Source organism: Sciurus carolinensis, chromosome 11, assembly GCF_902686445.1.
Source record: "Sciurus carolinensis chromosome 11, mSciCar1.2, whole genome shotgun sequence".
Lineage (NCBI taxonomy): Eukaryota > Metazoa > Chordata > Mammalia > Rodentia > Sciuridae > Sciurus > Sciurus carolinensis.
Genome location: NC_062223.1, coordinates 1,349,225 through 1,362,181, shown reverse-complemented (window position 1 = coordinate 1,362,181; position 12,957 = coordinate 1,349,225). Strand labels below are relative to the sequence as shown.

The following is a 12,957-nucleotide window of genomic DNA, read 5'->3' as shown; positions in this document are numbered from 1 at the left end:
ACAGATAAAAATAAATTTAGGGGGGTGTTGGAGGATCCAAATAAATATCTTGAGATGTTTCAGAACTTATGCCAGGTATTTGGCTTCACCTGGAAGGATTATGCTATTAACCATCTAGAGCACAGGCAGTTCCCGGAAACCATCCTACTGGGATTCAAATAGTGAGTAGGATGCCTGGAAAACTGTCAAATGAGGCCTTCAGGAAAGTCCTGCTGTTTTCATGGAGAGACTGAGGAAGGTGATAAGAAAACACACCACCCTGAATCCTGAATCCATAGAGGGCCACCTACTTTTAAAGAATAAATTTATCAAGGAGTCAGCCCAACTATTTAGAGGAAATTACAAAACTGGCATCGGGCCCTGATCAATCCCTAGGTGATCTCCTCCAACTTGCATCTTCCATTTTTTTTTAATAATAGAGATCAAAAGGGAAAAAGAAAGGGAACATAAAGTCAAGAAAAATGGCTTTCTAAACATCATTCAAAACCTTAAAGATCATTCAAAATGAGAGAAATTTTTAATGCCTTGCAATAGCCTATGCAATTCACCCATTTTAGGAGTTAAAAAGCCAACTGCCTAGTTCAAAGCCTTAGAATAATTAATGAAGCAGTAATCTCCCTCCACCTTAGTTCTTAATCCATGTACTCTGTTATCTGAAATTCCAGCTGTTTCTTGGTTTACTATGTTAGATTTAAAAGATACCTTTTTCCTGTATACCTAGACTCTCAATCACAATATCTGTTTGCCTTTAAGGAACCAGATAGTGGATCTCAACTAACCTGGACAGTGTTTCCTCAAGGATTTGGAGATAGCCCTCACCTGTTCCAGACAAACCCTAGCTAAGAACTTAACAAAATTCAGAAATAAAACATCTGTAATTGTTCTCCAGTATGTAGATGATATCCTCTATGTGCCTCCACCCAGGAGGACTGTCAAAAGGCCATTACAGAGCTCCTAAACTTCTTAGCTAATAGGAATTACAAGATCTCAAAGAAGAAAGTTTAATTATGCCATTAACAGGTACAATACTTAGGACTGCAACTGTCTCAAGGAACCCACAAGCTAGGACAAGAAAATAACCATCATAGGACAATATCCTCTGCCCCAGAAATATCAAAAAGGGGCCTTATTTCAAGCCCTGTCCTCAGCTTACCTATGGAGCAAGACTTAACCTGTTTGTACTGAGAGGAAAGTAATCCTAAAAATATTCACCCAAAAATACCGGATAGGCAGTCATGGATAAACCAGTTCAATAGCCAATGGCATACCAGTAAGGAGCTTACCTAGTAGCTTTCATTCTCAAAAGTAATGGAAAAAAGTGCTCATAATTTTCTTTGACATCCAAACCTGTCTTGACATAAATGGTTAAAATGCCTTCGGCATCAAGTTCCCGCTGGAACCTGTTATCTCTCAGCTCCTTTCAGATCTCAGACAAGGCTGAAATGTAAATGGAAGAAGCCTAAAGTCTCAGTAGGAGACCAGTCTAAGACCCAAGGAGAAAAACAGTCTTCTACTGGAACTCCAGCCAAAGTAAATTGTAAGGTGTTTTACTAAAATATTTAACGGCCTTGTCCTTTTCCCAGGACTCTTGTTTATTCCTCAAATTCTATATTTTTTGAGCTTATGACATTAATGTTTTTGATCAGTCCTATTTTTATTCAACTAAAATGTTTGAACATCTGTTAACATTGCAATGGAGATTCACCTATAAAAAGCTATAAGGCCTTTGCTTTTGTGTTATGTGTATATCGTGTTGTCTGATGTTGTATTGTCTATGTATGTGCATCTAAATATCATGTACATGATATCAAAATTGACAAATAACGAGCACTCATGAGTTAAAATTTTTAAAAATGGATCCAGATACCTTTAATTTGTGTGATTTTAAAAGGTTCAATTTAAATTAGGTAAACAAATGAAAGTAAAATGTCTTTAAAATTTCTTAAATCACAAGTCTCTAGGTGGTCAAACTAATAGAATGTTGATGACTCTAAAATGTTAATTGATATTAATCAATCATTTCTAGGACTTTTCTTCAACAGAAAAGAGACAGCAGAAACTGTTCAATACACTTATCTGATATCTTAGTTTTTACAGTAAAATAAGTAAAGTAGATTAGACATGTATGGGACTACTCAAATGTGTTTCTTAGAGACATCTGATTAATTTACAAAGTTAAAAAGTTAACTGTTAAATAACACCAGGTACTCTTAACTCCTTGAATTTCATGGGGTAATGTACTTAAACATTATTGGTGTTTTCATAGATTGATAAGTAAAAAGGGTTTAAAATTGCTTTGTGAAAGGTCGGCAGCACCCGTGCTGCAGCTAGCGCGGTGGAGCAAGACCTCCGGGAACTGACAGGCAGACTGACTGACGGACTGACCATGGCAGACAAGCCGAAGACTATCAGCCCGCTCAAGAATTTTCTGGCCGGCGGCTTTGGTGGCATGTGCCTGGTGTTCGTGGGGCACCCTCTGGACACCGTCAAGGTCTGACTGCAGACACAGTCACCAAGTTTGCCTGGCAGCCACCGGTGTACTCTGGGACCATTGACTGTTTCCAAAAGACTCTTATTAGGGAGGGCATCACAGGTCTATACCAAGGCATGGCTGCCCTTATCATCGGGGTCACCCCTATGTTTGCTGTATGCTTCTTTGGGTTTGGTTTGGGGAAGAAACTATAACAGAAATCCCCAGAGGATGTGCTCAGCTATCCTCAATTATTTGCAGCTGGGATGTTATCTGGTGTGTTCACCACAGGTGTTATGACCCCTGGAGAACGGATCAAGTGCTTATTACAGATTCAGGCTTCTTCAGGGGAAACCAAATACACTGGTACCTTGGACTGTGCAAAGAAGCTATACCAGGAGATTGGGATTCGAGGCATCTACAAAGGGACTGTGCTTACCCTCATGTGAGATGTTCCAGCGAGTGGAATGTATTTCATGACATATGAGTGGCTGAAAAACATTTTCACTCCAGAGGGAAAGAGAGATGTGCTGAGAGAGCTGATCCGGGATGAAGGAATCACGTCCTTGTACAAAGGGTTCAATGCAGTGATGATCCGAGCCTTCCCAGCCAATGCAGTTTGTTTCCTTGGCTTTGAAGTTGCCATGAAGTTTCTTAATTGGGTTGCCCCCAACTTGTGAGGCTGAAGGCTGTTCAAAACTTCGGGATGCTAGAAAGTGTCGTTGAGGAGAAGCTGTGGGCAGGACTAGGCAGTCCTGAAGGGTGAGGGGAGGGGGATGGTGGGATCAGAGCTCTGCTTGGAGTTGGTGAAACTGTTACCTTAATCATATCCTCTACCTTGTATAACTTGGAGTGCCATTTTGAAACTTGAATTCACCCTTGTCAATTTAGGGAATCTCAAGAGAATATAGAGATAAGTAGCTTTTAAAACAGTTACCACCTGTGGCCAGAGTGCTACATTGGGGTTGACTGCTAGCCCTACTATACCCAAAATACTCCTTGATAAAGAGGTAATCTCCATCTATCAATGGCAGCACTATGCATATTTTCAACCAGCTGATTAGCTGATTGATCTTCAGTCCCTAGCCAGGGATACCTAATTGACATCCAGGATCCATCTAATCCTGGGCTGCACATAAGGATGTGGGCTTTACATCTGTAAAAGTGTACTGGGTGGATATACCTAGGAACAGATAGCCTGTTAACCATTGGATTTTTATTTTTATTTTTTTAAACATAAGCAAATAGACAAAAATAAAGCTAGAGTGGCCTAATTTCCCAGGAGAGAATTTTTCCTCCTACCCAATGAAGACAGTCCCAAACTACTGGATAAGTGTGAAAGCAACTTTTGTCTCATGAAAGCACCCAATTTTACAGGAAACAATAAATATTGTTTCTAATTAAAAAATAAATAAATAAAAATAAAAAAATAAAATTGCTTTGTGTCATCACTAAAATCAAGGTTACTAAGAGTTAAGTCTTAACAGGTACAATTCTATGTACAAAGGGATTCAAAAGTTTCAAATGTGTTTCAATTAGAGTACTATAAATAACATAAAATATTTCATCTTATTAAAATGGAATAATTTATCTAAATTTAAAAATTTCATAAGAGGTGTTTCAAAATGTGAACAAAAAGGGTCAACAGATAGGAAAGAGAAAAATAAAAGGTCCTAGGTATGGAAATATATTTAGTGGAAGGGAGAAGGAAATGTTTCTGGGTAAGAAAGTGCTTGTGTGATAAAATACATGAGGGTCCAAGTAAGTGCTAAGAAAGTCTGTGTGTAAGTAAAGGGCAAATTTGAATAAGTTTGTATGTAACTAAGTTGGTTATATGTATGTAAGGCAATCAGTTAAAGGTATTTAAAGTTTTTCCTAAAGTCAAATATTAATGTACTGATATAAAGCAAAGTTTAATCTATGTGTTAAAATTACAAGGATTTCTTAAAAACACTAATTTACTCTTAATGTTCTGACTATTAAGTTTTATTCTTTAGAACAATTAGTCTTAAAAATTGTGGTTTATAAAATATGGTTAAACAACTGTTAGAGTATTGCACTATGTTACAGAGTCTAAATTTTTCTTTAAAAACTAAACTTCATGAATATAAAAATATTAAGGTAATTTTGCAATGGTCACTCTTCCTTGCATATTAAATGTGTTTATTTTCCAGATATACAGGTCTTTAAAACAGAAAATTGATCAAGCTACTATTCTCTAAACAGAACTTGTCTGTAATGGTCATTTTAAACTTATAAGAAGAGTAAATTTTATTGGGAACTTATTTATATCATTTAATATTCAATAGGGTATATGTAAAATTTGTTACTTTTTACACTGAGATAAAAAATTTAAATGTAAATGTATTTCTAAAAGTGAGAGCCTGATGTATTTAAAGGTTAATATCATGAAACATAAAAACATTTTGCCACTTTGCCACACAAAAGGAAAGTTAAAAGCTCTCTCAGCCTTTCCTTGATTTATGTTTTGGATGTAATGTCATTGTGTTAACTAACATTCACATAGACTCAGGAAACAATATATGTAAACTCTGTAATATGTTATTTAAAGTGGAGGCACAGACCAACTTCAAAACTAGAACACTTTACCTAAGATTTGTAAAGAGCCCCACCACACCTGAGATAAGGCTCTGCCTCCCAACCTGCAGCATGTCAGAATGGCTCCAAAATAAACCAGACTTCAGCTTATTTAAAGTTATAGTCAAAAGATTATTGGGGTTTTTTTGTTATAAAATTACTGTGATCTCAAACAGCGGACATAATGTATAGCTCAACCAAAATTCAAGATAGCTATTACAAAAACTAAATATGTTTTTACTGTTGTTAATTCCATTTTGTATTTTCCTTATTAACTCTGTAATTATTGCCTGATTATTGTTTTGCAGAAGTACTGTTTCAAGAACAAACAACCTAAATTAATTTGAGATACTAAGCCATCACCTATAGGACAGATAATATAGACCCCAGTTAAATAAAAGTGGGTAAATGACTGTAAAATCATAGACTTTAAAGTTAAAGCCCAGTATTCTTTATGACTGGTGAGACTGGCTTGCTGGATGTTTAAAATCAAACTAAGAGATTGCGATTAAAATAAAGGGGCCAATAAAACCAGTATTTGGCTCTTGTCATCAGAGTCAGCTTGAATCCAGGGAACAAGAGAACTTCTCTAAGGAGCTTTGCAACTCTGGGCCACACAACCTCCCACTCAGGGAGATTGATGAGACCACTAGAGGATGAGAAGCCAATCAGTGCACCTGCTGCAGAGGAGGGTCATTGGAAAAGGGAGACATCCCTGATGCTTCCAAAGACAGCCACCTCATCTGCCTAGCAGATGGCACTAAAGGAGCTAAGAAGCTGCTCTCAAGTTCCCCATGAGTGACCCCTGTGGGAACCCAGCAGACTCTTAAGAGACAGGAACAGATCAATTTGACCAGCTTGATCTTAAACACCTAGCAAAACAGTTAAACCAAAACACAGCCATTCTTGGGCATTTAAAAGAAACAATAGTTAAATGTAACTTAAGATGTACACCTGTGTTAGCCCCTTAAAAAAGTAAAGATTGGAAGCTACAAAAGAGAGATTCTTAAGCAGATGTTCCTGAAAACTATCAGGAGAAACTGCCTGAGTCAGAAATTTTTAGTCAGTTTAAAGCCTACAAATCTTCCTAAGCACACAGGTAGACTTAATCTAAGTTTGCTAGTATGATTATCTAGCCCTAAGTCACAGAAATATAGAGCTCTCTATTAAACACAGGTTATACCAAGAGAATATTATACAGAACTCAGATGACATTAAGTAGCTTAACTATATTTTCTGGGGACATCAATGACATTAAAAATTAAATGTTGTATTTACATTCCTGATAACTCTGACCATGTTAAAGTTCCCAAATAAAGGCCATGTCCTCTCCAGCCTTTGTTAGATCTCGTTATGGGAACAACTTCTCAGCTCGTCCACCTTCTGGTGAGAGATTATTGACTTCTGTCATCTTCATGGTATTCACTGGCATGTTCCAGATGCTCTAACATTTATTTTGTACTAATCTCATTTCAGTGCTCATGTCTTTTTGTTTCTCTCTCATAGAAGCACCCACCCAATGATTTTACACCCTTTTCTTCCCCAACCTAACTTCTGCCAATAGACCTGATTTCTAAAAAGGAACTCCAAACTGCTTGCCCCATGCCACCCCTTCCAGCTTGAAGCACCCAGAGGGGTCACTGCCCCATTTCCTTACAGCAGTAAGGAACTTTTAAACAAAAAGGGGGAATGAAGCCAGAACTGGGAACAGGCAGTTAGTGTAGATATAAAAAATCAGGTCAACTCGAGGAAATGGAGGCCTCGAAAGCCACCTGCCTCTGGAGGTTGGAGACTGCCCCTGGGAGAAGGGAATGTCAAGGATCTCCAGAGCCCATTGATGACCAAATTCACCTGCTCCTGTCAGGGACTACAGGCAGGGGAGCTGCTAATTAATGCCCCCTGGGTCCTTACCTTCCTGAATCACTTTGGCCCTTCCCCCTGCCACCTGCTGCTCACCCTTTTTGCTATGTCACCGGCAGCTCCTGGGCCTAGTCATGTAGGCAGGAAGGAGAGATAAGGGTGGGGGGAGAACAGAACAAAGGAGACCCTAACCTATAAAAGATTAGGCACACTCACTTCTTGAGACTCTAGAACATCAACTGTGGCCCCTTCTCCCTCCCAGGAGAAGTCTGTATTATTATCCTTAAATAAAACCTGCTTAATATGCTTGCCTCAGCGTGCTTCTCAAGTGCTCAGACTTCAACACCTGAGGAAACAGAACTCATCACCTGTAAATGGTGGTGTCAGGACAGGACAGCAGCCACCAGCCTGACCCCAGCAGCTGCTCCCCCTCCTGAACCACCAACCTGGAGCGTTCCCTCTTCCCAGAGCATTCCGTTGCTCCACAGTTCCCTGGGAGCATCTCCAGCATAACTGACGAAACTTTGTTGATTATGATAAATGTAACTAATCCAATCTACATTTTTGTTTGCAGTAGACACCAAGAGAGGGTGGGCTCAAATTAGCTGCAATCTGACCTTCAGCCTGGAATTCACTGGTTACCCCTGGAGGGACTCCAGTTGAATCTAAATAAACAGGGGAGTCAATGGCCCACCTGGGGAAGAGAAATAGGTCCCTTTTCCTTCTAGGGGACTGAGACTTATCTACCAGGAGAAATCCCAAGGTGAAAGGGACAGCCAGTGTAACCAGAGAGCAGGCTCCTCTCGAATTGGTGGGTCAGGTGCCAAGCACTGGCTTCCACAGTACCACCAGACGCCTGCTCCAGCTTGGCAAGCGCCATGTGATCAGACATCTCCTCCACGGACCGGCTTCCATTACATCCAGATATATTTCCAAGGAAAACCAACTGCCCCCCCAACACACCTAGAGAGGCATGAAGTGTAACTGGTTCCAAGGGAAGGAAGTCAGGTGGTCCTGGGGGCTCTTGCCTTGGACCCTAAGTGCCCAGAACAACAATGATAGCGTCTTGCAAGATTCATTTCCACAAGCTGTGTTTTCCTGAAAGAGGGATCTCATATAGCTCACGTCATGGGGTCTGAGATCCAGCCAGGTGGGAACAGGACCTCTTGAGGCCCCCCGGCCTCCCTGTTGAGCTAAGTACCCATTGCTTTTATTAAATGAGTGAAGAGAACATCTAACCCCTTCCATCCAGGCGTTTGCCTCACTGAACCCGGTTTCCAGTTGAAGAGCTGTGCTGGATTCTTAATCCATTACAGTAACACTGGTGGCATCATTATAGACTTCTGGGAGGACCCCTTGGGTAACCGCCAGCCTGAGAGTTACGAGTCCAACAGGATCTCTTCCTATGACATCTGCTCCCAGCCACAAGGCAGCAGAACAGAGAGAGTTACATAGTCTCTAGGGTTGTCTAAGGTTAGTAATAAGGAGCACAGTTAAGAACCTGAAAATTAGTAAGGGAGACCCCCTCATTAAGGGCAGGCTTAGATTTTAGATTGTGAGGGGCCCAAACACAAACTGCCACAGGGGAGTACCTGACAGGCATCAAATATAACAAGCAGAAGTGGAGGAGGACTGGGTTACACTAATGATCACCTCACAGGATGGGATTCTCTGCGGCACCGTGAGCATCATTAGAAGGTTACTGTGGAGGGATCTGCATGGTGGACTGAGCTCCATTGCTTCTCGTATTAGCTCAGGCTCCTTCACTCCTGTCGAGAGTCCACCCTTGATCTGTGGTCCAATCAGCTGTATCAGTCCTGAGCAGGACTTGGCAGGGCCCTTCCCACTGGTTTTCCCCAAAACCTGGATCAGGCTGTGGTCAGCTGGTCGATGTGGGTGTGCAGGGAATTCCAGAGCTGGCATCTGCACCAGGGGCCTGGAACCTCAGGGATGGTAAAGCAGAAGAGGACCTAACGTATAATTCTTAGGAAATTGATCCTTCAGTTCAAAGGTTTGGAAACCTGTTGTTTTCCTGAATATGGCAACCAGGTAGCAGTTCACCTGGGGACAGCCTCCATCACTCCAGGGGGTGGTTCTCATTCAGAGGAGAGCCGTGGGCAGGTGCTCAGTCCAAGGAGTCTGCTCTCCCATACCAGCCTAGTGCTTTGTCTCTCAAGAGTTGGCTTCTTTCTCTTCACCTTTCCTGGGGAAGGAGGGTGCCACGGGTGATATTCCCACCTGATATTTAAGGTTTTCATGAGTTTTCTAATAATGGTGAAATGGCTTCCACTCGCTGAATCTATATTCTCCATCAAACCAAATCAAGAGATTACGGATTCCAATAAGACCTTGGCCATGTTGTTGGCAGAGGCGCTGGGCAGGGGGATGACATCTACCTAACTGGTTAAATGGTCCACTATTACCAACAAGTGTTGTAGATGGCCTATTTGGGGCATCTGGGTCTGGTCTACCTGGTAGGGTCTTAATCCAGGGTTCCTCCCTCCTGGGGCTGTTGACTCGAAGCCTGTCTGTTGGCCCCTCTGCAGGTGCTGCAGCTCAGCTGACCTGTCTGTTGGCCCCTCTGCAGGTGCTGCAGCTCAGCTGACCTGTCTGTTGGTCCTTCTGTAGGTGATAAGCTCTGCTGACCTGTCTGTTGGTCCTTCTGTAGGTGATAAGCTCTGCTGACCTGTCTGTTGGTCCTTCTGTAGGTGATAAGCTCTGCTGACCTGTCTGTTGGCCCCTCTGCAGGTGCTGCAGCTCAGCTGACCTGTCTGTTGGTCCTTCTGTAGGTGATAAGCTCTGCTGACCTGTCTGTTGGTCCTTCTGTAGGTGATAAGCTCTGCTGACCTGTCTGTTGGTCCTTCTGTAGGTGATAAGCTCTGCTGACCTGTCTGTTGGTCCTTCTGTAGGTGATAAGCTCTGCTGACCTGTCTGTTGGTCCTTCTGTAGGTGATAAGCTCTGCTGACCTGTCTGTTGGTCCTTCTGTAGGTGATAAGCTCTGCTGACCTGCTAGCCATGGCGTGAACCCCCGTGCATCCGAACTCCTAATACAGTGCTACACAGGCCTCGTGGGCCCCAGGGGCTCCCTTTGGGAAGTGGGCCGTCGCTTCACTCCTAATGGGTTTTGTGAGCGTCTCTCTGCCATCGGGTAGAAGCCACTTCCCCCTGGAGTTTTCGAGGCTCCTGACCTTATTAGTTGTTTCTCCCCCGTGGCCTCAATGTTGGGATAACTGGGGGAGGGGATAAAACAGGGGTACATGGAAAATGGGGGCCTCTGATTGGAGGGCAGTCTCTTCACTGCTTCGTCTGCCAGTCTTGCCTTGGGCCTCCCACATTATGGCCCCTTTGATGTCCTGGCACCTGACAAGAGCTGTTTTCTGGTAATAACAGGCCTTCCGAGACTTGAGTGATTAATCCTCGTGTAATAAATCCTCCCCCTTACTACTAATTAAGCCACACTCCATGTGATAAATCCTCCCCCTTACTACTAATTAAGCCACACTCAGTCTAAACCTTTCCAAAAGTATGGACAACCCCAAAGGCATATTTGGAATCAGTGTGCATGTTCCCCTCCTTTCCCATTAGAAATTTCAGGGCCTGATTGAGAGCAAATAGCTCACAGGTCTGAGTAGCCTCCACCAGGCAGCCTGACTCTGTTACTTGGATTGTGTTCTGTCCAGTACAGAATGTCCACCTGGTCCCTTTCCTTGAGTGACTCAGGAGGACCCATCTATAAAGAGTCTCCAATCAGAAAAATGGGAGATGACCCTCCATTTATGTAATATCTATCAAAATGCATAAGTGCATTCTACTGTCATGGACAACTAATTAGAACAAATAAAAAATTTGTTTAAAAAATTGACCTGCTGGACTGGGGATATAGCTCAGTTGGTAGAGTGCTTGCCTCGAAAGCACAAGCACAAGCACAAGGCCCTGGGTTCAATCCACAGTACTGCAGTACTGCAAAAAAAAAAAAAAAAAAAAAAAATTGACCTGCTTGTTTGGGGTGAGGAAACAATCATGAAGAGATGTTCCTATGTTATCTGTGCAGTTTGTGAGCTCAGCAACAATCCTGGCCTTCCTGTCCAGTCCTTGGGATAGAGGCTCTTCTGGCCCACATGCTCCTTGGATGGAGGCTCTCCTGGTCCACCTGACCCCTCCTTGGAATGGAGTCTCTCCTGGCCATCATGCTCCTTGGAAAGGCAGCTCTCCTGGTCCACCTGCCCCCTCCCTGGGATGGAGGCTCCCTTGGCCACCTGCTCCTTGGGACACACTTACCACATGATGGGCACTTTTCCCTTGGGGCTTTACAAGCTAACATCACCAGGTGCCTAGCTGCACTGGCTAGGACTTAGGCCAATGTTAAGAATCAGTGTGAGGGAATCCCTGGCTTTGCGATATTAATAGCAGCACTTCTGACACATCACCACCCTCCATGACACTGTGGGACTGTAGAGCACTGGTTGGGTGCAGAGCCAGGGAGGCTGCCTCCTCGCTGTGCTCCCAGGGGAGGCAGAGCCAAGTGGGTCCTGCAGCGACCTTGAGCTGCTGATGGCAGCTGCCCTCTGAGGCCACGCAGGGTGGTGGGAGGTGCCGGCTGGGCTCCTTGAAAGCAGTGAAGGTGTTGATCCCATTTCTGGGCTGTTGGAAGTAGTGCTGAGCAAACAGACTGCAGAGGCCTCTGACAGCTGATTTCATTTCCTTTAGATCAGTGCCCAGCAGTGGGACCACTGGATTTTGCTAGGTCTACTCAGAGTTTTCGAGGAAGCTTTTGTCTTTTTGATGATGACCATTCTTCTGGAGTGGAGAGATGTCCCACTGTGGCTCGGCTTTGCCTTTCCCTGAGGATTAGCAACACTGAGCATTCTTTCATGTATCTATTGGCCATGTGTGTGTCTTCTTTTGAGAAAAGTCTATTTGGGTCTATTGTTCATTATTAATTGGGTTATTTGTTTTTGATGAATGGATAAAGAAAATATGGAGCACACATATACACAGGGGAATAGTTGTCAGGCATAAAGAAGAGTGGAATCCTGACATTTGCCTTTGGGTGACCTGTGGGTGGAACTGAAGGTCATTATGTCGCGAGAAGCCAGACACAGACAGACAAGGACCGCATGACCTCACTCCCACGTGGAGGCTAAACAAGTTGGTCTCATGGAACTTGAGACTAGAATGGGGGTGACCAGTGGGGGAGGGAGGGGAGGAGAGGATGACGAATGGGCAGCGAGCTTCAGGTAGATAGGGACAAGAAGCTCTGGGGTGCAGTTGCCCAGCAGGGAGACTGCAGGTCAGGAGTGGGCGCCGTACTCCTCTAAAGGCTGGAAGAAAGAAGGCGTTGGCCATGGAGAAAGGGCAAACGTTGAGGAAATGGCTGTTAGACCTGATTTAAACATCAAGCCACATGCACGTGTGTTGGAACGTCACGGGGCACCCCACAAGTACACACAGTCCCCGCGTGTCCATTCACAGGTCCATACGAGTGAGTAGGTATTAGACATCTCAGGGAAAGCAGTGGTGTTGGTGGCCTGCTGGAAGAGGGCAGGAGGTCTCGGCGGCTGCTGGCGCCGCTGCAGAGACCAAGCGGGTCGCATCAGGTGCCCGACCCACCAGGGCCTGCGCTCCCAGAGAGGGGGTGGCGCACTCAGCCCTGTCACCACGCGCCTGCGGGCGTGGCAAGCCGGAGGCAGACATCGGTGGCCTCAGCAGGAAGAGTCGCCTCCCTCAGGAAGGTCCTGGACCAGGAGCCCTGTGGCATGGAGGAGGCCTGTCCCCTTGCCCGCCCATGCTCTGGAGAGGAGCTGGTCTTGGGGGTGAAGACTTTGACGCTGTTACCGCCTCTTTTTTCTGGCACCCTGTGCTTCTGTCACTTTTTCCTACAAGCCTAACTGATCGTCGGTCGGACAGTTGAAGGCCGCCTCCTCCTCCGTGCAGTGTCTTCCACAGGTTTGCTTTGGCTGTGACATCCGTCACGAGCAACGAGGGAGCCCCGGCGTCCCCGAGCGCCCTCGGCAAGCAGACTCTTCCA

General features: G+C 44.2%; 1 pseudogene; it reads left to right on the top strand.

Annotated features, from left to right (window-relative positions):
- Window positions 1-2,386: 2,386 nt before the first annotated feature.
- On the top strand, window positions 2,387-3,150 carry LOC124960678 (mitochondrial carnitine/acylcarnitine carrier protein-like; annotated as a pseudogene).
- Window positions 3,151-12,957: the final 9,807 nt, after the last annotated feature.